Raw genomic sequence first — 9375 nt, forward strand, 5'->3', positions numbered from 1 at the left:
AAAAAAAAGTTTTCTTTTTGTTCTTTTCATTCAAAATGTTTTGAATTATACAATGTTTTGAATGTTTTTCTGTTTTTTTTTTTTTTTAACTCCTTGTAATGCATTATGACAATATATATTATATTGTGAACTTCGCATACATTGTATTTGAACGCAATAAAAAAACCTTTAAACATATAGCTGTACTTATTATTTATATAGAAAATAATATTTAATTGTGATATTTATATAAAATATTATGAATGATAAGTTAACTTGTTCACATTAACGTGTGTAATACCTTTTTTTTTTGGTATTTTCTATTTGTGATTAAAAACATGTTGAAAAATTTAAAAAAAGAAAACGCACAAATAGAGAAGAAAATAATTTATAAAAGGTATTACTGTTTTTGTTGACCTAAGACATGCGCAGCTGCAAATGTTTGGGTTTAAAATTACAATTTATTGAAAGATGTTATAAACTTTTGTATTAAAAATTTATTATTGATTAATTATTAATACTTTCAATAAATTAAAATTCTTTGACTTTGAATTAAAAAAATACAAAAAAATTATCACTCTAAGCGGTGGATCACTCGGCTCATGGGTCGATGAAGAACGCAGCAAACTGTGCGTCATCGTGTGAACTGCAGGACACATGAACATCGACATTTTGAACGCATATTGCGGTCCATGCTGTTATGTACTTTAATTAATTTTAAAGTGCTGCTTGGACTACATATGGTTGAGGGTTGTAAGACTATGCTAAATTAGTTGCTTATTCTTTTAGTCAATTAATAGAATTTAAGCATACGGCATATTATTGGATTGTATTTTTCAATCCATAATATTAATAGCATAAAAAGAAATATAGAAAATATATTCTTGAATACCTCATATTTGAACGAAAATTTATGATAAATGAGAATCTTAGTATTCCCATAAAAGAAAAAATTTTCAACATTATTTAAATTATATTAAATAATACATAAGAGGAATGTCTAGCATAAAATAAATTTTTATTCTAGAATTAATTCACTCTATTGTATTGAGAAAAATTTATAATAAAAAAAAATATATGATATGTGGAGGAATAATGTTGTTAATTTTATTAATTATTATATTATGAATTTTAAAAAGGGATGAAAAGATTGAATAATATTGAGTAATCAAGATATAAAAATATATTTCTTTAAAATAGCAAATAGCAAAAAAATTAAATAAAAATAAACAAATCAATCTAAAATATATTTTATACAACCTCAACTCATATGGGACTACCCCCTGAATTTAAGCATATTAATGAGGGGAGGAAAAGAAACTAACAAGGATTTTCTTAGTAGCGGCGAGCGAAAAGAAAATAGTTCAGCACTAAGTCACTTTGTCTATATGGCAAATGTGAGATGCAGTGTATGGAATATCTTAATATCTAGTATGAGAAATTAACGATTTAAGTCCTTCTTAAATGAGGTCATTTACCCATAGAGGGTGCCAGGCCCGTATAACGTTAATGATTACTAGAAAGATATTTCCAAAGAGTCGTGTTGCTTGATAGTGCAGCACTAAGTGGTTGGTAAACTCCATCTATAACTAAATATAACCATGAGACCGATAGTAAACAAGTACCGTGAGGGAAAGTTGAAAAGAACTCTGAATAGAGAGTTAAATAGTACGTGAAACTGCTTAGAGGTTAAGCCCGATGAACCTGAATATCCATTATGAAAAATTCATCATTATAACTGTAGTATTTAATTTTAAATATTATAGTAATAGTGTGCATTTTTTTCATATAAGGACATTGTAATCTATTAACATAATAAAATATTTATCAAAAGATCATTGGTTTTTAAGTTTATTCAAATTAATTTGCTTTTAGCTTATTAACATAGAATGTATTACATTATTAATTCAATCCCGGGGCGTTCCATATAGTTATGTATAATGATAATTTATTATTATTTATACCTCTAACTGGAGCGTACCTTGAGCATATATGCTGTGACCCGAAAGATGGTGAACTATACTTGATCAGGTTGAAGTCAGGGGAAACCCTGATGGAAGACCGAAACAGTTCTGACGTGCAAATCGATTGTCAGAATTGAGTATAGGGGCGAAAGACCAATCGAACCATCTAGTAACTGGTTCCCTCCGAAGTTTCCCTCAGGATAGCTGGTGCATTTAAAAATTATGTAAAATAATCTTATCTGGTAAAGCGAATGATTAGAGGCCTTAGGGTCGAAACGACCTTAACCTATTCTCAAACTTTAAATGGGTAAGAACCTCACCTTTCTTGATATGAAGGTTGAGGTTATGATATAATGTGCCCAGTGGGCCACTTTTGGTAAGCAGAACTGGCGCTGTGGGATGAACCAAACGTAATGTTACGGTGCCTAAATTAACAACTCATGCAGATACCATGAAAGGCGTTGGTTGCTTAAAACAGCAGGACGGTGGACATGGAAGTCGTAATCCGCTAAGGAGTGTGTAACAACTCACCTGCCGAAGCAACTAGCCCTTAAAATGGATGGCGCTTAAGTTGTATACCTATACATTACCGCTAAAGTACATGATTTATAATACAATTTCGGTTGGATTATAAATTTTGAAACTTTAGTGAGTAGGAGGGTACAATGGTGTGCTTAGAAGTGTTTGGCGTAAGCCTGCATGGAGCCGCTATTGGTACAGATCTTGGTGGTAGTAGCAAATAATCGAATGAGACCTTGGAGGACTGAAGTGGAGAAGGGTTTCGTGTGAACAGTGGTTGATCACGAGTTAGTCGGTCCTAAGTTCAAGGCGAAAGCCGAAAATTTTCAAGTTTTAATGAAATGAAATGAATGAATTTTTATTCCATAGTAATTAAACACTTGAATAATTTTGAACGAAAGGGAATACGGTTCCAATTCCGTAACCTGTTGAGTATCCGTTTGTTATTAAAAATGGGCCTTGTGCTCATCCTGGCAACAGGAACGACCATAAAGAAGCCGTCGAGAGGTATCGGAAGAGTTTTCTTTTCTGTTTTATAGTCGTACTACCATGGAAGTCTTTCGAAGAGAGATATGGTAGATGGACTAGAAGAGCATGACATTTACTGTTGTGTCGATATTTTCTCCTCGGACCTTGAAAATTTATGGTGGGGTTACGCAAACTTCTCAACAGGCCGTACCAATATCCGCAGCTGGTCTCCAAGGTGAAGAGTCTCTAGTCGATAGAATAATGTAGGTAAGGGAAGTCGGCAAATTAGATCCGTAACTTCGGGATAAGGATTGGCTCTGAAGATTGAGATAGTCGGGCTTGATTGGGAAGCAATACCATGGTTTATGTACTCGTTCTGGGTAAATAGAGAATTTCGATTCTTGTTCCCCGGATAGTAGTTACGTAGCCAATTGTGGAACTTTCTTGCTAAAGTTTCTAAAGGATTTATTATTGTATAGATACTTTTTAAATTATAACGATTATCAATTAACAATCAATTCAGAACTGGCACGGACTTGGGGAATCCGACTGTCTAATTAAAACAAAGCATTGTGATGGCCCTAACGGGTGTTGACACAATGTGATTTCTGCCCAGTGCTCTGAATGTCAAAGTGAAGAAATTCAAGTAAGCGCGGGTAAACGGCGGGAGTAACTATGACTCTCTTAAGGTAGCCAAATGCCTCGTCATCTAATTAGTGACGCGCATGAATGGATTAACGAGATTCCCTCTGTCCCTATCTACTTCCCCTGCGGGTTTGGGGAAAGAATATGCCCGCGGCAAGGCATGCCTGTCGTAAAAGGCGACTAAAAGCCAATATGCACTATGACTGTTATTATATTCTTTGCCCAGTAATATCAGCATAGTATATGGAGTGATAGTGCTATAATACTCAGCTTGAACTGATATTAGAAACACTTTAAATGAAAAAGCAAATAAAAAGACATTTGAAGTTCAAGCGACAAATGTCACCAGTCATTTGAGTAATGGGGAGCTCAACTGGCAGTAGTTTAGGCTACGCAGTCTGACCGGAGACTTTCCGGTACCACGGGGAGCAGAAAGCCCTTGGACTTCTGTTCAATCTGCTCATTGGGTTCGGCCCTTTGGGGAGTATCGTGGTGGCTGTGGTTTAAACCTAAATGCTGGAAGAACTGAATTTTCAGTTCGAAAAAAGAAGTTACACAAGTAACTGGGTGCCGTACCCGAAAACGGAAGAGGTTTTAGGTCGGCCTCGAATCATACCAAGATGGTAGTGTGGACCCAGACACACTGCCACTGGTATCCAAATAAATACTTGCATAAGCTCGTTTTGTTTGGGGCGCTGATCAACGCATTGTATTGATCCGTTGTGTTTTGAACACCCTGAGGTAAGGCCGTCGCCGGCAGGTACTCACGTAAATCTACAACGAAAGTTGTCCCTATCTACTCATTCATTCATTCGTAGGCATTCATAGCGAGCAGACGTGCTAGCGCATAATTTGCATAATTTGAATTTTTAATTCGGTCGTGTGAGTATTTGTGAATTTTTCAGTGTAGAGTCGGTGTAGTGAGAGTGTATACGTGCATATGTGTTGGTAGTGTGAAGTGGTTTTTCGAAAACTCACACAAAATTGCCGTAGTGGGCTTTGCCATATATATATGTAAGTATATATATATATGAATTTATGAGTTTTTGTTTGAGAAATTGTGAATTTATCGAGTAGCTTTTAAATAAAACAAGTGTTTTTCGTGTTATATGATTGTGTGTACGAGCACTCTAGCTTGCGTTAGTTTTTATTTGCATAAGTAGACTTTGATATTTCATCGGAATTTCAACGCCTGCTAACTGCAAGTAGACTTTTAATTACAGCAGGTGTTTTTCTGGTATTCACGAGATTGTGTATACGAGCACTCTTGCTTATGTTAGTTATTTTTTCGCGTTAGTAGGCTTTGACTTTTTATTAGGATTTCAACGCCTGCTAACTGCAAGTAGATTTTTAGTTACAGCAGGTGTTTTCAGTGTTCACGTAATTGTGTATACGAGCACTCTAGCTGGTATTAGTTTTTTATTAGGGATAGCAGGCTTTTGCTTTTCAACGCTTGCTTAGGGCATTTGTTTGGTTGTAGGTAGCAGGTAGATTTATTAAAAGTGGTTTTTGGAAAAAAATTTTCCTTTTTTTTGGAAATTTCGTGGCAGGCAATTACAACGCCTGCTTGTGGGTGAGTGTAGGGTTAGTTGAGTGTGTACTTTAATTTTTTTTTTTCTGGATTAGATTCGTAGATTAGGTTTTGTAGGCGGGCCCGTCCGTAGTCTCAGTGACTGTGCCGTGGTGGTGTTTTTGGCTTGGGTGGCCTATTCAGGAGTGCTGTGTTGAGTGTCTGGTTTTCAGTTGCTGCTGTTTTCTAGGGGATTTCGCCAGTTTTGCTTCTAGGGTGTTAGTGGTTGTCCTAGTATTGGAGGCGCTGACTCCAGGGTGAATTAAGGTCATAGTGGTTGACTTTTAGCCCACGGTGCGATTGATACAACGTCACATCGGTCGATTCGCAACCGTTACGGGGACTTTGTTCTGTCCGGCGGTTAATTGAGTGACCTCTTCCACGCCTTTGGCTGGAGGTGTGAGTTGTGTCCCTGCGATAACGCGATAATCGACTGTTTGGGTGGTAACTGCTATTGAGCGGGTTTACGCGCGAGTTAGCTTCTTCAGTGCGTTCAATCGCACGTGCCTGGTTAGCGACTGTTTGATCTTTCCGGAACAGGGGCTTCTGCGCCAGTGTTTTTTACCGGCGGATCAGCCTGCCTGGTAGGGGATCTAGGTTGAAGATGCCTCCCCCACGGAGGAGGAAGGTTAAGTCCCTTGCTGAGAGCGATGGGTCTGTGCCTGCAAAAATGGTTGTAGGGGCGTCGTCCGGTGAGGATAGTGCAGTGTCATCTACTGATGGGTCACCGGTGCGCAGAAAGGTGAGGTTGAGGTCACCACCTTTGGCGAAATCGGGGGGCTTTGTGCGCTTCACTGACTCCAGTGAAAGCAGTAGTTCGTGTGAGACAGGGGATACTGCTGACACAGTTAAGAAGGGGGGTGACGCTAAGATGAGTGTCGATAAAGGTGGTGAGGTTAAGGCTGGAAAAGGTGTTGGGCGTGTTAGTGAGGGTGGAAAGAAAATAGGTGTTAGTTCCAACATGGTGAATAAGAAGGATAGTAAGGGTGGCAACCGTGAATTAGCCAAGGGCACTGTTGCTGGTGGTGGTAGTGCGGTAAGCCATGTTGGTGCTGTTAAGAGGATTACTGGGGAGCTAAGCGGGTTGGTCTTTGGAGACAAAAAGTTTGAGATGGAAACCGTGAAGGGGCTGATGGAGCTTGCTTCTAAATACGAAGCACTCCTAATGACGGTTATTACCGAGAATGCCCATCTTCGCGGGCAAGTTGATGCCCTTAGAGGAGGCTGTGGGGGACACTCCTCGCCACCGAGCAGGTCAATGCCGGCTCCATCGGCACCGATGCCTCCGCCCCCAGCACCTGTACTGGAGGCGATTGCACCGGTGGCGCCGAAGCCTGTTGAAACCTGGTCTGTTGTGGTCAGGAGCAAGGGGCCTGCAACTTCCTCTAAGGAAGTAATTAGAAAGGTAGTTAAGGAGGTGGGTCCTTCACTCGGTGTGAGGATCCATGAGGTGAAGCCTATCAAGGGTGGTGGAGCGGTGATCCGCGCACCTTCTGTTTCTGAGAGGGAAAAAGTGGCGACTAACGCAAAGTTTGGGGAGGTGGGGTTAGACGTGAGTGTCAACCGGAAGTTGGGTCCTCGGGTTGTGGTTCAGGGGGTTTACACGGAGATCCCCCATGAGGAATTCATGGAAGAACTTCTCCGGTTGAACCTTCCAGAATTTAGCTCGGCGTCCCAGAAGTCGGAAGTAAGGATGGTCAGTCGTCCCTGGAAGGTGGCTCCTGATGGTAGCACTAATGTTGTTCTTGAGGGTACGGACAAAATGATGTCCGCCCTCTTGGAGGCAGGTAGGTGCTACATCATGTGGTTCTCCTTCCGGGTGCGACCGGATAACCCCATTGCTGGCTGCTTCCGGTGTATGGGTTTTGGTCATAGGGTCGCTGAGTGTAGGGCCAAATCAGATGTCTGCCGGAGGTGCGGTCAGGAAGGCCACAGAGCTGCCAGTTGCGTCAATGCAATCCATTGCCGTAACTGTGCATTCAAGGGTAGGCCAGCTGGGCATTTTATGATGTCGGCTGTCTGCCCGATATATTGTGGGATTGTTGAGCGCGCCCTCGCCAGACACTGATGGGGGGGATTATTCAGTTAAACTGTCAGGGGTCGTATGCCGTAATGTGCGAGTTGGGGGGGTATATGACTGAGGGGGGGTGCGGCATTGCCTTACTCCAGGAGCCCTACGCCACCAATGGTGTGGTTCGAGGTTTTCCGGGTGGTTTCAGGGTCTTTTTGGACGTTAGGGCTAATGCTGCAATTGTTGTGAGTGATCCCAACTATGATTGTGTAGTTGTGGATTCCTAACAACTGGGTGTATGTGTTTCTGTAGAGGGGGGGTTTGGTAGAATACTTGTTGCTAGTATCTATTGTAAGTTTGGTGAGCCCTTAGAGCCTTATCTGAGTTATATGGATAAGGTACTACTACTTGCGAGTGGTAGTCCTCTTATACTTGGCTTGGACGCGAATGCTACGTCTTCGATGTGGTTTAGTAAGGTATCCCGGCATTCGTCTGGATATCAAAGCCACAGTCGTGGAGTGGTATTAAGTGAATGGGTGGTGGGTAAAAACCTTCACATTCTAAACGAGCCGAGCGAGTGGTATACTTTTGATGGGCCTAGGGGTGTCAGTGACTTTGACGTGACTTTGATGAACGAGGCAGCAAATAGAGTGTTTCGTGTTGGGTGGGAAATTAAGGGAGGGTGGGGATTGAGTGATCATAATTTGATTCAAGTTATGGTTTCTTCTCAGTCCCCCCCTTTACAGTTTGTAAGTCCATTGCGGCGATGGCGTACCTCTGGTATTGACTTGAACCAATATGGACGGTGTGTTAGGGAAGCGGTATTGGAAATACCGCTTAGTGAGTTTGAGGGCTTGGGGGTTGATGAGCAGATTGCTCGTCTTTATGAGATATTGTGGGTTGTTAATGATAGGGAACTTAAGAAGTGTGAAAGTTTTAAGCTTAGGAAAATAAAATGGTGGACGCGTGAGTTAACCTTGAAGAGGAGGACTGTCAGGCGATTGAGACGAAAGTTTCAACGCGCTCGACGGTCCAATTCAGACAGGTTAGCTCAGGTTAGGTATGATTTTTGTTGTGAAATTAGGGAATATAAAGATATGTTAGTTAGGGTTAAAGAATATGAATGGAGAAATTTTGTTAGTGAAAATAGGGATGACCCCTGGGGTCAGATCTATAAGATCTGCAGGGGTCGTAAGAGAGATGATATCACCTCTCTTTGCGTAGGTGACACTGTGTTATCTACGTGGAGAGAGTGTGCGGGGGTTCTATTAGGTGCGTTCTTTCCCAGGGCGGAGGTTCAGGTACCCCAAGCACAGGAGGTACCTGTCCCTCCATTAGATGATGGGGAGTTGGGGTATGCCTTTGGCCTGGTCAGGTCTAAACGGTCCCCAGGTTTTGATGGTTTGAACGGAGAGATGTGTAAAAGCTTGTGGAAGTTCATTCCGGAATACTTGGAGGCCATTTATGATAAGTGCGTGTGGGAGGGTTATTTTCCACGCGAGTGGAAAATTGCTAGGGTTGTACCTCTCCTGAAGTCTCCTGATAAGATCAGGAGTGATCCTCGCTCTTATCGGGGCATCAGTCTTCTTCCAGTACTTGGAAAAGTATTGGAAAGAGTTATGGTGGAACGGCTTCAGGAGCTAACGCGGGGTATATGGTCGGATAGGCAGTATGGGTTCAGGGAAGGACGCAGTACAGAAGATGCTTGGTTTTATGTTCAGAGTGTTGTTAAGGAGAATGTCAACAAATATGTCCTTGGCATATTTGTTGACTTCAAGGGAGCGTTTGATTATTTAAGGTGGGATAGAGTTTTGCAGCGGCTGGAGGAGCTTGGCTGTCCGGAAATTACTCTTTGGCGGAGTTACTTTTCGGAGAGAAAAGCTTCTCTAGTAAGTATGAATGGAAGTGTTGAAATTGGAGTGGTTCGTGGCTGCCCGCAGGGATCCATCTGCGGTCCATATATTTGGAACCTTATGATGGACTCTCTGCTTGGACAGCTCGAGCCCCTCTGTAAATGTTGTGCGTATGCGGACGACCTTCTTCTTCTCGTTGAGGGTCGATCGCGGTCTGAGTTAGAACGGTCGGGGGGACAATTTTTAGAAATTGTAAATAGCTGGGGTTTAGATGTGGGGGTTGACATATCGGTGGACAAAACGGTTACAATGCTGCTTAAGGGCAGATTGTCGCCGGTTCGTCCACCGATTGTCAAGGTGAATGGG

The 9375-nt window shown here is 41.7% G+C and overlaps 1 non-coding gene and 1 pseudogene across 1 annotated transcript; both read left to right on the top strand.

Moving 5' to 3' along the window:
* The first annotated feature begins 554 nt into the window (after positions 1–554).
* Positions 555–733, top strand: LOC138858497 (5.8S ribosomal RNA). Its single transcript, XR_011397596.1, has one exon. It is a non-coding gene; the product is annotated as a 5.8S ribosomal RNA (ribosomal RNA).
* A 502-nt stretch (positions 734–1235) lies between these two features.
* LOC138858484 (large subunit ribosomal RNA) lies at positions 1236–3746 on the top strand (annotated as a pseudogene).
* Positions 3747–9375: the final 5629 nt, after the last annotated feature.

This window comes from Bactrocera oleae, unplaced genomic scaffold (genome assembly GCF_042242935.1).
Source record: "Bactrocera oleae isolate idBacOlea1 unplaced genomic scaffold, idBacOlea1 ctg00000009.1, whole genome shotgun sequence".
Classification (NCBI taxonomy): Eukaryota; Metazoa; Arthropoda; class Insecta; order Diptera; family Tephritidae; genus Bactrocera; species Bactrocera oleae.